This window comes from Neodiprion fabricii, chromosome 5, assembly GCF_021155785.1.
Source record: "Neodiprion fabricii isolate iyNeoFabr1 chromosome 5, iyNeoFabr1.1, whole genome shotgun sequence".
Classification (NCBI taxonomy): Eukaryota; Metazoa; Arthropoda; class Insecta; order Hymenoptera; family Diprionidae; genus Neodiprion; species Neodiprion fabricii.
In genome coordinates, this window is record NC_060243.1 from 1693136 (window position 1) to 1707749 (window position 14614).

General features: G+C 43.2%; 1 protein-coding gene across 1 annotated transcript in view; it reads left to right on the forward strand.

The window, feature by feature from the left end:
* Window positions 1-14614, forward strand: part of LOC124183082 (AT-rich interactive domain-containing protein 1A-like) — a 268981-nt gene that overhangs the window by 143971 nt on the left and 110396 nt on the right. The window lies entirely within an intron of this gene.

Sequence of the window (14614 nt, forward strand, 5' to 3'; positions counted from 1 at the left end):
GTCCTGGGACTGCGCCCAATCGATTTCTCTCGCAAAATTACGTCGGATTAGTGTCAGAAAGAATTTATTCCAGCACTTTTCAAAATCGCGAAAATTTTCGCCAAAAATACAAAGGGGTTAACCTTCCTTTTTTTTGACCGAAAAATTTTCCGTCTTAGAATCGATTTGTATGACCCTTTCCCGACCAATTGGACCCCCAGGAACTCAGAAAACGCAGCGAAAAGTGCGTGGGACCAACAGGAGAGAAACTACGGAGGAAAAAGCACCTGCTGAAAAGTGTCGAAAATACAGGTTCTCGTTTTTTGGCTGTAACTTCTGATGCGTTGATCGCAGCGTCCTGGGACTGCGCCCAATCGATTTCTCTCGCAAAATTACGTCGGATTAGTGTCAGAAAGAATTTATTCCAGCACTTTTCAAAATCGCGAAAATTTTCGCCAAAAGTACAAAGGGGTTAACCTTCCTTTTTTTTTGACCGAAAAATTTTCCGTCTTAGAATCGATTTGTATGACCCTTTCCCGACCAATTGGACCCCCAGGAACTCAGAAAACGCAGCGAAAAGTGCGTGGGACCAACAGGAGAGAAACTACGGAGGAAAAAGCACCTGCTGAAAAGTGTCGAAAATACAGGTTCTCGTTTTTTGGCTGTAACTTCTGATGCGTTGATCGCAGCGTCCTGGGACTGCGCCCAATCGATTTCTCTCGCAAAATTACGTCGGATTAGTGTCAGAAAGAATTTATTCCAGCACTTTTCAAAATCGCGAAAATTTTCGCCAAAAATACAAAGGGGTTAACCTTCCTTTTTTTTTGACCGAAAAATTTTCCGTCTTAGAATCGATTTGTATGACCCTTTCCCGACCAATTGGACCCCCAGGAACTCAGAAAACGCAGCGAAAAGTGCGTGGGACCAACAAGAGAGAAACTACGGAGGAAAAAGCACCTGCTGAAAAGTGTCAAAAATACAGGTTCTCGTTTTTTGGCTGTAACTTCTGATGCGTTGATCGCAGCGTCCTGGGACTGCGCCCAATCGATTTCTCTCGCAAAATTACGTCGGATTAGTGTCAGAAAGAATTTATTCCAGCACTTTTCAAAATCGCGAAAATTTTCGCCAAAAATACAAAGGGGTTAACCTTCCTTTTTTTTTGACCGAAAAATTTTCCGTCTTAGAATCGATTTGTATGACCCTTTCCCGACCAATTGGACCCCCAGGAACTCAGAAAACGCAGCGAAAAGTGCGTGGGACCAACAGGAGAGAAACTACGGAGGAAAAAGCACCTGCTGAAAAGTGTCGAAAATACAGGTTCTCGTTTTTTGGCTGTAACTTCTGATGCGTTGATCGCAGCGTCCTGGGACTGCGCCCAATCGATTTCTCTCGCAAAATTACGTCGGATTAGTGTCAGAAAGAATTTATTCCAGCACTTTTCGAAATCGCGAAAATTTTCGCCAAAAATACAAAGGGGTTAACCTTCCTTTTTTTTTGACCGAAAAATTTTCCGTCTTAGAATCGATTTGTATGACCCTTTCCCGACCAATTGGACCCCCAGGAACTCAGAAAACGCAGCGAAAAGTGCGTGGGACCAACAGGAGAGAAACTACGGAGGAATAAGCACCTGCTGAAAAGTGTCAAAAATACAGGTTCTCGTTTTTTGGCTGTAACTTCTGATGCGTTGATCGCAGCGTCCTGGGACTGCGCCCAATCGATTTCTCTCGCAAAATCACGTCGGATTAGTGTCAGAAAGAATTTATTCCAGCACTTTTCAAAATCGCGAAAATTTTCGCCAAAAATACAAAGGGGTTAACCTTCCTTTTTTTTTGACCAAAAAATTTTCCGTCTTAGAATCGATTTGAATGACCCTTTCCCGACCAATTGGACCCCCAGGAACTCAGAAAACGCAGCGAAAAGTGCGTGGGACCAACAGGAGAGAAACTACGGAGGAAAAAGCACCTGCTGAAAAGTGTCAAAAATACAGGTTCTCGTTTTTTGGCTGTAACTTCTGATGCGTTGATCGCAGCGTCCTGGGACTGCGCCCAATCGATTTCTCTCGCAAAATTACGTCGGATTAGTGTCAGAAAGAATTTATTCCAGCACTTTTCAAAATCGCAAAAATTTTCGCCAAAAATACAAAGGGGTTAACCTTCCTTTTTTTTTGGCCAAAAAATTTTCCGTCTTAGAATCGATTTGAATGACCCTTTCCCGACCAATTGGACCCCCAGGAACTCAGAAAACGCAGCGAAAAGTGCGTGGGACCAACAGGAGAGAAACTACGGAGGAAAAAGCACCTGCTGAAAAGTGTCAAAAATACAGGTTCTCGTTTTTTGGCTGTAACTTCTGATGCGTTGATCGCAGCGTCCTGGGACTGCGCCCAATCGATTTCTCTCGCTAAATTACGTCGGATGAGTGTCAGAAAGAATTTATTCCAGCACTTTTCAAAATCGCGAAAATTTTCGCCAAAAATACAAAGGGGTTAACCTTCCTTTTTTTTTGACCAAAAAATTTTCCGTCTTAGAATCGATTTGAATGACCCTTTCCCGACCAATTGGACCCCCAGGAACTCAGAAAACGCAGCGAAAAGTGCGTGGGACCAACAGGAGAGAAACTACGGAGGAAAAAGCACCTGCTGAAAAGTGTCAAAAATACAGGTTCTCGTTTTTTGGCTGTAACTTCTGATGCGTTGATCGCAGCGTCCTGGGACTGCGCCCAATCGATTTCTCTCGCAAAATCACGTCGGATAAGTGTCAGAAAGAATTTATTCCAGCACTTTTCAAAATCGCGAAAATTTTCGCCAAAAATACAAAGGGGTTAACCTTCCTTTTTTTTTGACCGAAAAATTTTCCGTCTTAGAATCGATTTGAATGACCCTTTCCCGACCAATTGGACCCCCAGGAACTCAGAAAACGCAGCGAAAAGTGCGTGGGACCAACAGGAGAGAAACTACGGAGGAAAAAGCACCTGCTGAAAAGTGTCAAAAATACAGGTTCTCGTTTTTTGGCTGTAACTTCTGATGCGTTGATCGCAGCGTCCTGGGACTGCGCCCAATCGATTTCTCTCGCAAAATTACGTCGGATTAGTGTCAGAAAGAATTTATTCCAGCACTTTTCAAAATCGCGAAAATTTTCGCCAAAAATACAAAGGGGTTAACCTTCCTTTTTTTTTGACCAAAAAATTTTCCGTCTTAGAATCGATTTGAATGACCCTTTCCCGACCAATTGGACCCCCAGGAACTCAGAAAACGCAGCGAAAAGTGCGTGGGACCAACAGGAGAGAAACTACGGAGGAAAAAGCACCTGCTGAAAAGTGTCAAAAATACAGGTTCTCGTTTTTTGGCTGTAACTTCTGATGCGTTGATCGCAGCGTCCTGGGACTGCGCCCAATCGATTTCTCTCGCTAAATTACGTCGGATGAGTGTCAGAAAGAATTTATTCCAGCACTTTTCAAAATCGCGAAAATTTTCGCCAAAAATACAAAGGGGTTAACCTTCCTTTTTTTTTGACCAAAAAATTTTCCGTCTTAGAATCGATTTGAATGACCCTTTCCCGACCAATTGGACCCCCAGGAACTCAGAAAACGCAGCGAAAAGTGCGTGGGACCAACAGGAGAGAAACTACGGAGGAAAAAGCACCTGCTGAAAAGTGTCAAAAATACAGGTTCTCGTTTTTTGGCTGTAACTTCTGATGCGTTGATCGCAGCGTCCTGGGACTGCGCCCAATCGATTTCTCTCGCTAAATTACGTCGGATGAGTGTCAGAAAGAATTTATTCCAGCACTTTTCAAAATCGCGAAAATTTTCGCCAAAAATACAAAGGGGTTAACCTTCCTTTTTTTTTGACCAAAAAATTTTCCGTCTTAGAATCGATTTGAATGACCCTTTCCCGACCAATTGGACCCCCAGGAACTCAGAAAACGCAGCGAAAAGTGCGTGGGACCAACAGGAGAGAAACTACGGAGGAAAAAGCACCTGCTGAAAAGTGTCAAAAATACAGGTTCTCGTTTTTTGGCTGTAACTTCTGATGCGTTGATCGCAGCGTCCTGGGACTGCGCCCAATCGATTTCTCTCGCAAAATCACGTCGGATAAGTGTCAGAAAGAATTTATTCCAGCACTTTTCAAAATCGCGAAAATTTTCGCCAAAAATACAAAGGGGTTAACCTTCCTTTTTTTTTGACCGAAAAATTTTCCGTCTTAGAATCGATTTGAATGACCCTTTCCCGACCAATTGGACCCCCAGGAACTCAGAAAACGCAGCGAAAAGTGCGTGGGACCAACAGGAGAGAAACTACGGAGGAAAAAGCACCTGCTGAAAAGTGTCAAAAATACAGGTTCTCGTTTTTTGGCTGTAACTTCTGATGCGTTGATCGCAGCGTCCTGGGACTGCGCCCAATCGATTTCTCTCGCAAAATTACGTCGGATTAGTGTCAGAAAGAATTTATTCCAGCACTTTTCAAAATCGCGAAAATTTTCGCCAAAAATACAAAGGGGTTAACCTTCCTTTTTTTTTGACCAAAAAATTTTCCGTCTTAGAATCGATTTGAATGACCCTTTCCCGACCAATTGGACCCCCAGGAACTCAGAAAACGCAGCGAAAAGTGCGTGGGACCAACAGGAGAGAAACTACGGAGGAAAAAGCACCTGCTGAAAAGTGTCAAAAATACAGGTTCTCGTTTTTTGGCTGTAACTTCTGATGCGTTGATCGCAGCGTCCTGGGACTGCGCCCAATCGATTTCTCTCGCTAAATTACGTCGGATGAGTGTCAGAAAGAATTTATTCCAGCACTTTTCAAAATCGCGAAAATTTTCGCCAAAAATACAAAGGGGTTAACCTTCCTTTTTTTTTGACCAAAAAATTTTCCGTCTTAGAATCGATTTGAATGACCCTTTCCCGACCAATTGGACCCCCAGGAACTCAGAAAACGCAGCGAAAAGTGCGTGGGACCAACAGGAGAGAAACTACGGAGGAAAAAGCACCTGCTGAAAAGTGTCAAAAATACAGGTTCTCGTTTTTTGGCTGTAACTTCTGATGCGTTGATCGCAGCGTCCTGGGACTGCGCCCAATCGATTTCTCTCGCAAAATCACGTCGGATAAGTGTCAGAAAGAATTTATTCCAGCACTTTTCAAAATCGCGAAAATTTTCGCCAAAAATACAAAGGGGTTAACCTTCCTTTTTTTTTGACCAAAAAATTTTCCGTCTTAGAATCGATTTGAATGACCCTTTCCCGACCAATTGGACCCCCAGGAACTCAGAAAACGCAGCGAAAAGTGCGTGGGACCAACAGGAGAGAAACTACGGAGGAAAAAGCACCTGCTGAAAAGTGTCAAAAATACAGGTTCTCGTTTTTTGGCTGTAACTTCTGATGCGTTGATCGCAGCGTCCTGGGACTGCGCCCAATCGATTTCTCTCGCAAAATTACGTCGGATTAGTGTCAGAAAGAATTTATTCCAGCACTTTTCAAAATCGCGAAAATTTTCGCCAAAAATACAAAGGGGTTAACCTTCCTTTTTTTTTGACCAAAAAATTTTCCGTCTTAGAATCGATTTGAATGACCCTTTCCCGACCAATTGGACCCCCAGGAACTCAGAAAACGCAGCGAAAAGTGCGTGGGACCAACAGGAGAGAAACTACGGAGGAAAAAGCACCTGCTGAAAAGTGTCAAAAATACAGGTTCTCGTTTTTTGGCTGTAACTTCTGATGCGTTGATCGCAGCGTCCTGGGACTGCGCCCAATCGATTTCTCTCGCAAAATTACGTCGGATGAGTGTCAGAAAGAATTTATTCCAGCACTTTTCAAAATCGCGAAAATTTTCGCCAAAAATACAAAGGGGTTAACCTTCCTTTTTTTTTGACCAAAAAATTTTCCGTCTTAGAATCGATTTGTATGACCCTTTCCCGACCAATTGGACCCCCAGGAACTCAGAAAACGCAGCGAAAAGTGCGTGGGACCAACAGGAGAGAAACTACGGAGGAAAAAGCACCTGCTGAAAAGTGTCAAAAATACAGGTTCTCGTTTTTTGGCTGTAACTTCTGATGCGTTGATCGCAGCGTCCTGGGACTGCGCCCAATCGATTTCTCTCGCAAAATTACGTCGGATGAGTGTCAGAAAGAATTTATTCCAGCACTTTTCAAAATCGCGAAAATTTTCGCCAAAAATACAAAGGGGTTAACCTTCCTTTTTTTTTGACCAAAAAATTTTCCGTCTTAGAATCGATTTGAATGACCCTTTCCCGACCAATTGGACCCCCAGGAACTCAGAAAACGCAGCGAAAAGTGCGTGGGACCAACAGGAGAGAAACTACGGAGGAAAAAGCACCTGCTGAAAAGTGTCAAAAATACAGGTTCTCGTTTTTTGGCTGTAACTTCTGATGCGTTGATCGCAGCGTCCTGGGACTGCGCCCAATCGATTTCTCTCGCAAAATCACGTCGGATAAGTGTCAGAAAGAATTTATTCCAGCACTTTTCAAAATCGCGAAAATTTTCGCCAAAAATACAAAGGGGTTAACCTTCCTTTTTTTTTGACCGAAAAATTTTCCGTCTTAGAATCGATTTGAATGACCCTTTCCCGACCAATTGGACCCCCAGGAACTCAGAAAACGCAGCGAAAAGTGCGTGGGACCAACAGGAGAGAAACTACGGAGGAAAAAGCACCTGCTGAAAAGTGTCAAAAATACAGGTTCTCGTTTTTTGGCTGTAACTTCTGATGCGTTGATCGCAGCGTCCTGGGACTGCGCCCAATCGATTTCTCTCGCAAAATTACGTCGGATTAGTGTCAGAAAGAATTTATTCCAGCACTTTTCAAAATCGCGAAAATTTTCGCCAAAAATACAAAGGGGTTAACCTTCCTTTTTTTTTGACCAAAAAATTTTCCGTCTTAGAATCGATTTGAATGACCCTTTCCCGACCAATTGGACCCCCAGGAACTCAGAAAACGCAGCGAAAAGTGCGTGGGACCAACAGGAGAGAAACTACGGAGGAAAAAGCACCTGCTGAAAAGTGTCAAAAATACAGGTTCTCGTTTTTTGGCTGTAACTTCTGATGCGTTGATCGCAGCGTCCTGGGACTGCGCCCAATCGATTTCTCTCGCTAAATTACGTCGGATGAGTGTCAGAAAGAATTTATTCCAGCACTTTTCAAAATCGCGAAAATTTTCGCCAAAAATACAAAGGGGTTAACCTTCCTTTTTTTTTGACCAAAAAATTTTCCGTCTTAGAATCGATTTGAATGACCCTTTCCCGACCAATTGGACCCCCAGGAACTCAGAAAACGCAGCGAAAAGTGCGTGGGACCAACAGGAGAGAAACTACGGAGGAAAAAGCACCTGCTGAAAAGTGTCAAAAATACAGGTTCTCGTTTTTTGGCTGTAACTTCTGATGCGTTGATCGCAGCGTCCTGGGACTGCGCCCAATCGATTTCTCTCGCTAAATTACGTCGGATGAGTGTCAGAAAGAATTTATTCCAGCACTTTTCAAAATCGCGAAAATTTTCGCCAAAAATACAAAGGGGTTAACCTTCCTTTTTTTTTGACCAAAAAATTTTCCGTCTTAGAATCGATTTGAATGACCCTTTCCCGACCAATTGGACCCCCAGGAACTCAGAAAACGCAGCGAAAAGTGCGTGGGACCAACAGGAGAGAAACTACGGAGGAAAAAGCACCTGCTGAAAAGTGTCAAAAATACAGGTTCTCGTTTTTTGGCTGTAACTTCTGATGCGTTGATCGCAGCGTCCTGGGACTGCGCCCAATCGATTTCTCTCGCTAAATTACGTCGGATGAGTGTCAGAAAGAATTTATTCCAGCACTTTTCAAAATCGCGAAAATTTTCGCCAAAAATACAAAGGGGTTAACCTTCCTTTTTTTTTGACCAAAAAATTTTCCGTCTTAGAATCGATTTGAATGACCCTTTCCCGACCAATTGGACCCCCAGGAACTCAGAAAACGCAGCGAAAAGTGCGTGGGACCAACAGGAGAGAAACTACGGAGGAAAAAGCACCTGCTGAAAAGTGTCAAAAATACAGGTTCTCGTTTTTTGGCTGTAACTTCTGATGCGTTGATCGCAGCGTCCTGGGACTGCGCCCAATCGATTTCTCTCGCAAAATCACGTCGGATAAGTGTCAGAAAGAATTTATTCCAGCACTTTTCAAAATCGCGAAAATTTTCGCCAAAAATACAAAGGGGTTAACCTTCCTTTTTTTTTGACCGAAAAATTTTCCGTCTTAGAATCGATTTGAATGACCCTTTCCCGACCAATTGGACCCCCAGGAACTCAGAAAACGCAGCGAAAAGTGCGTGGGACCAACAGGAGAGAAACTACGGAGGAAAAAGCACCTGCTGAAAAGTGTCAAAAATACAGGTTCTCGTTTTTTGGCTGTAACTTCTGATGCGTTGATCGCAGCGTCCTGGGACTGCGCCCAATCGATTTCTCTCGCAAAATTACGTCGGATTAGTGTCAGAAAGAATTTATTCCAGCACTTTTCAAAATCGCGAAAATTTTCGCCAAAAATACAAAGGGGTTAACCTTCCTTTTTTTTTGACCAAAAAATTTTCCGTCTTAGAATCGATTTGAATGACCCTTTCCCGACCAATTGGACCCCCAGGAACTCAGAAAACGCAGCGAAAAGTGCGTGGGACCAACAGGAGAGAAACTACGGAGGAAAAAGCACCTGCTGAAAAGTGTCAAAAATACAGGTTCTCGTTTTTTGGCTGTAACTTCTGATGCGTTGATCGCAGCGTCCTGGGACTGCGCCCAATCGATTTCTCTCGCTAAATTACGTCGGATGAGTGTCAGAAAGAATTTATTCCAGCACTTTTCAAAATCGCGAAAATTTTCGCCAAAAATACAAAGGGGTTAACCTTCCTTTTTTTTTGACCAAAAAATTTTCCGTCTTAGAATCGATTTGAATGACCCTTTCCCGACCAATTGGACCCCCAGGAACTCAGAAAACGCAGCGAAAAGTGCGTGGGACCAACAGGAGAGAAACTACGGAGGAAAAAGCACCTGCTGAAAAGTGTCAAAAATACAGGTTCTCGTTTTTTGGCTGTAACTTCTGATGCGTTGATCGCAGCGTCCTGGGACTGCGCCCAATCGATTTCTCTCGCAAAATCACGTCGGATAAGTGTCAGAAAGAATTTATTCCAGCACTTTTCAAAATCGCGAAAATTTTCGCCAAAAATACAAAGGGGTTAACCTTCCTTTTTTTTTGACCGAAAAATTTTCCGTCTTAGAATCGATTTGAATGACCCTTTCCCGACCAATTGGACCCCCAGGAACTCAGAAAACGCAGCGAAAAGTGCGTGGGACCAACAGGAGAGAAACTACGGAGGAAAAAGCACCTGCTGAAAAGTGTCAAAAATACAGGTTCTCGTTTTTTGGCTGTAACTTCTGATGCGTTGATCGCAGCGTCCTGGGACTGCGCCCAATCGATTTCTCTCGCAAAATTACGTCGGATTAGTGTCAGAAAGAATTTATTCCAGCACTTTTCAAAATCGCGAAAATTTTCGCCAAAAATACAAAGGGGTTAACCTTCCTTTTTTTTTGACCAAAAAATTTTCCGTCTTAGAATCGATTTGAATGACCCTTTCCCGACCAATTGGACCCCCAGGAACTCAGAAAACGCAGCGAAAAGTGCGTGGGACCAACAGGAGAGAAACTACGGAGGAAAAAGCACCTGCTGAAAAGTGTCAAAAATACAGGTTCTCGTTTTTTGGCTGTAACTTCTGATGCGTTGATCGCAGCGTCCTGGGACTGCGCCCAATCGATTTCTCTCGCAAAATTACGTCGGATGAGTGTCAGAAAGAATTTATTCCAGCACTTTTCAAAATCGCGAAAATTTTCGCCAAAAATACAAAGGGGTTAACCTTCCTTTTTTTTTGACCAAAAAATTTTCCGTCTTAGAATCGATTTGAATGACCCTTTCCCGACCAATTGGACCCCCAGGAACTCAGAAAACGCAGCGAAAAGTGCGTGGGACCAACAGGAGAGAAACTACGGAGGAAAAAGCACCTGCTGAAAAGTGTCAAAAATACAGGTTCTCGTTTTTTGGCTGTAACTTCTGATGCGTTGATCGCAGCGTCCTGGGACTGCGCCCAATCGATTTCTCTCGCAAAATTACGTCGGATGAGTGTCAGAAAGAATTTATTCCAGCACTTTTCAAAATCGCGAAAATTTTCGCCAAAAATACAAAGGGGTTAACCTTCCTTTTTTTTTGACCAAAAAATTTTCCGTCTTAGAATCGATTTGAATGACCCTTTCCCGACCAATTGGACCCCCAGGAACTCAGAAAACGCAGCGAAAAGTGCGTGGGACCAACAGGAGAGAAACTACGGAGGAAAAAGCACCTGCTGAAAAGTGTCAAAAATACAAGTTCTCGTTTTTTGGCTGTAACTTCTGATGCGTTGATCGCAGCGTCCTGGGACTGCGCCCAATCGATTTCTCTCGCAAAATCACGTCGGATAAGTGTCAGAAAGAATTTATTCCAGCACTTTTCAAAATCGCGAAAATTTTCGCCAAAAATACAAAGGGGTTAACCTTCCTTTTTTTTTGACCGAAAAATTTTCCGTCTTAGAATCGATTTGAATGACCCTTTCCCGACCAATTGGACCCCCAGGAACTCAGAAAACGCAGCGAAAAGTGCGTGGGACCAACAGGAGAGAAACTACGGAGGAAAAAGCACCTGCTGAAAAGTGTCAAAAATACAGGTTCTCGTTTTTTGGCTGTAACTTCTGATGCGTTGATCGCAGCGTCCTGGGACTGCGCCCAATCGATTTCTCTCGCTAAATTACGTCTGATTAGTGTCAGAAAGAATTTATTCCAGCACTTTTAAAAATCGCGAAAATTGTCGTCAAAAATACAAAGGGGTTAACCTTCCTTTTTTTTTGACCGAAAAATTTTCCGTCTTAGAATCGATTTGTATGACCCTTTCCCGACCAATTGGACCCCTAGGAACTCAGAAAACGCAGCGAAAAGTGCGTGGGACCAACAGGAGAGAAACTACGGAGGAAAAAGCACCTGCTGAAAAGTGTCAAAAATACAGGTTCTCGTTTTTTGGCTGTAACTTTTGATGCGTTGATCGCAGCGTCCTGGGACTGCGCCCAATCGATTTCTCTCGCAAAATTACGTCTGATTAGTGTCAGAAAGAATTTATTCCAGCAGTTTTCAAAATCGCGAAAATTTTCGCCAAAAATACAAAGGGGTTAACCTTCCTTTTTTTTGACCAAAAAATTTTCCGTCTTAGAATCGATTTGAATGACCCTTTCCCGACCAATTGGACCCCCAGGAACTCAGAAAACGCAGCGAAAAGTGCGTGGGACCAACAGGAGAGAAACTACGGAGGAAAAAGCACCTGCTGAAAAGTGTCAAAAATACAGGTTCTCGTTTTTTGGCTGTAACTTCTGATGCGTTGATCGCAGCGTCCTGGGACTGCGCCCAATCGATTTCTCTCGCAAAATTACGTCGGACTAGTGTCAGAAAGAATTTATTCCAGCACTTTTAAAAATCGCGAAAATTTTCGCCAAAAATACAAAGGGGTTAACCTTCCTTTTTTTTTGACCGAAAAATTTCCCGTCTTAGAATCGATTTGTATGACCCTTTCCCGACCAATTGGACCCCCAGGAACTCAGAATACGCAGCGAAAAGTGCGTGGGACCAACAGGAGAGAAACTACGGAGGAAAAAGCACCTGCTGAAAAGTGTCAAAAATACAGGTTCTCGTTTTTTGGCTGTAACTTCTGATGCGTTGATCGCAGCGTCCTGGGACTGCGCCCAATCGATTTCTCTCGCAAAATTACGTCGGATGAGTGTCAGAAAGAATTTATTCCAGCACTTTTCAAAATCGCAAAAATTTTCGCCAAAAATACAAAGGGGTTAACCTTCCTTTTTTTTTGACGAAAAAATTTTCCGTCTTAGAATCGATTTGAATGACCCTTTCCCGACCAATTGGACCCCCAGGAACTCAGAAAACGCAGCGAAAAGTGCGTGGGACCAACAGGAGAGAAACTACGGAGGAAAAAGCACCTGCTGAAAAGTGTCAAAAATACAGGTTCTCGTTTTTTGGCTGTAACTTCTGATGCGTTGATCGCAGCGTCCTGGGACTGCGCCCAATCGATTTCTCTCGCAAAATTACGTCGGATGAGTGTCAGAAAGAATTTATTCCAGCACTTTTCAAAATCGCGAAAATTTTCGCCAAAAATACAAAGGGGTTAACCTTCCTTTTTTTTTGACCAAAAAATTTTCCGTCTTAGAATCGATTTGAATGACCCTTTCCCGACCAATTGGACCCCCAGGAACTCAGAAAACGCAGCGAAAAGTGCGTGGGACCAACAGGAGAGAAACTACGGAGGAAAAAGCACCTGCTGAAAAGTGTCAAAAATACAAGTTCTCGTTTTTTGGCTGTAACTTCTGATGCGTTGATCGCAGCGTCCTGGGACTGCGCCCAATCGATTTCTCTCGCAAAATTACGTCGGATTAGTGTCAGAAAGAATTTATTCCAGCACTTTTCAAAATCGCGAAAATTTTCGCCAAAAATACAAAGGGGTTAACCTTCCTTTTTTTTTGACCAAAAAATTTTCCGTCTTAGAATCGATTTGAATGACCCTTTCCCGACCAATTGGACCCCCAGGAACTCAGAAAACGCAGCGAAAAGTGCGTGGGACCAACAGGAGAGAAACTACGGAGGAAAAAGCACCTGCTGAAAAGTGTCAAAAATACAGGTTCTCGTTTTTTGGCTGTAACTTTTGATGCGTTGATCGCAGCGTCCTGGGACTGCGCCCAATCGATTTCTCTCGCAAAATTACGTCGGATTAGTGTCAGAAAGAATTTATTCCAGCACTTTTCAAAATCGCGAAAATTTTCGCCAAAAATACAAAGGGGTTAACCTTCCTTTTTTTTTGACCAAAAAATTTTCCGTCTTAGAATCGATTTGAATGACCCTTTCCCGACCAATTGGACCCCCAGGAACTCAGAAAATGCAGCGAAAAGTGCGTGGGACCAACAGGAGAGAAACTACGGAGGAAAAAGCACCTGCTGAAAAGTGTCAAAAATACAGGTTCTCGTTTTTTGGCTGTAACTTCTGATGCGTTGATCGCAGCGTCCTGGGACTGCGCCCAATCGATTTCTCTCGCAAAATTACGTCTGATTAGTGTCAGAAAGAATTTATTCCAGCAGTTTTCAAAATCGCGAAAATTTTCGCCAAAAATACAAAGGGGTTAACCTTCCTTTTTTTTTGACCAAAAAATTTTCCGTCTTAGAATCGATTTGAATGACCCTTCCCCGACCAATTGGACCCCCAGGAACTCAGAAAACGCAGCGAAAAGTGCGTGGGACCAACAGGAGAGAAACTACGGAGGAAAAAGCACCTGCTGAAAAGTGTCAAAAATACAGGTTCTCGTTTTTTGGCTGTAACTTCTGATGCGTTGATCGCAGCGTCCTGGGACTGCGCCCAATCGATTTCTCTCGCAAAATTACGTCGGATGAGTGTCAGAAAGAATTTATTCCAGCACTTTTCAAAATCGCAAAAATTTTCGCCAAAAATACAAAGGGGTTAACCTTCCTTTTTTTTTGACGAAAAAATTTTCCGTCTTAGAATCGATTTGAATGACCCTTTCCCGACCAATTGGACCCCCAGGAACTCAGAAAACGCAGCGAAAAGTGCGTGGGACCAACAGGAGAGAAACTACGGAGGAAAAAGCACCTGCTGAAAAGTGTCAAAAATACAGGTTCTCGTTTTTTGGCTGTAACTTCTGATGCGTTGATCGCAGCGTCCTGGGACTGCGCCCAATCGATTTCTCTCGCAAAATTACGTCGGATGAGTGTCAGAAAGAATTTATTCCAGCACTTTTCAAAATCGCGAAAATTTTCGCCAAAAATACAAAGGGGTTAACCTTCCTTTTTTTTTGACCAAAAAATTTTCCGTCTTAGAATCGATTTGAATGACCCTTTCCCGACCAATTGGACCCCCAGGAACTCAGAAAACGCAGCGAAAAGTGCGTGGGACCAACAGGAGAGAAACTACGGAGGAAAAAGCACCTGCTGAAAAGTGTCAAAAATACAAGTTCTCGTTTTTTGGCTGTAACTTCTGATGCGTTGATCGCAGCGTCCTGGGACTGCGCCCAATCGATTTCTCTCGCAAAATCACGTCGGATAAGTGTCAGAAAGAATTTATTCCAGCACTTTTCAAAATCGCGAAAATTTTCGCCAAAAATACAAAGGGGTTAACCTTCCTTTTTTTTTGACCGAAAAATTTTCCGTCTTAGAATCGATTTGAATGACCCTTTCCCGACCAATTGGACCCCCAGGAACTCAGAAAACGCAGCGAAAAGTGCGTGGGACCAACAGGAGAGAAACTACGGAGGAAAAAGCACCTGCTGAAAAGTGTCAAAAATACAGGTTCTCGTTTTTTGGCTGTAACTTCTGATGCGTTGATCGCAGCGTCCTGGGACTGCGCCCAATCGATTTCTCTCGCAAAATTACGTCGGATGAGTGTCAGAAAGAATTTATTCCAGCACTTTTCAAAATCGCGAAAATTTTCGCCAAAAATACAAAGGGGTTAACCTTCCTTTTTTTTTGACCAAAAAATTTTCCGTCTTAGAATCGATTTGAATGACCCTTTCCCGACTAATTGGACCCCCAGGAACTCAGAA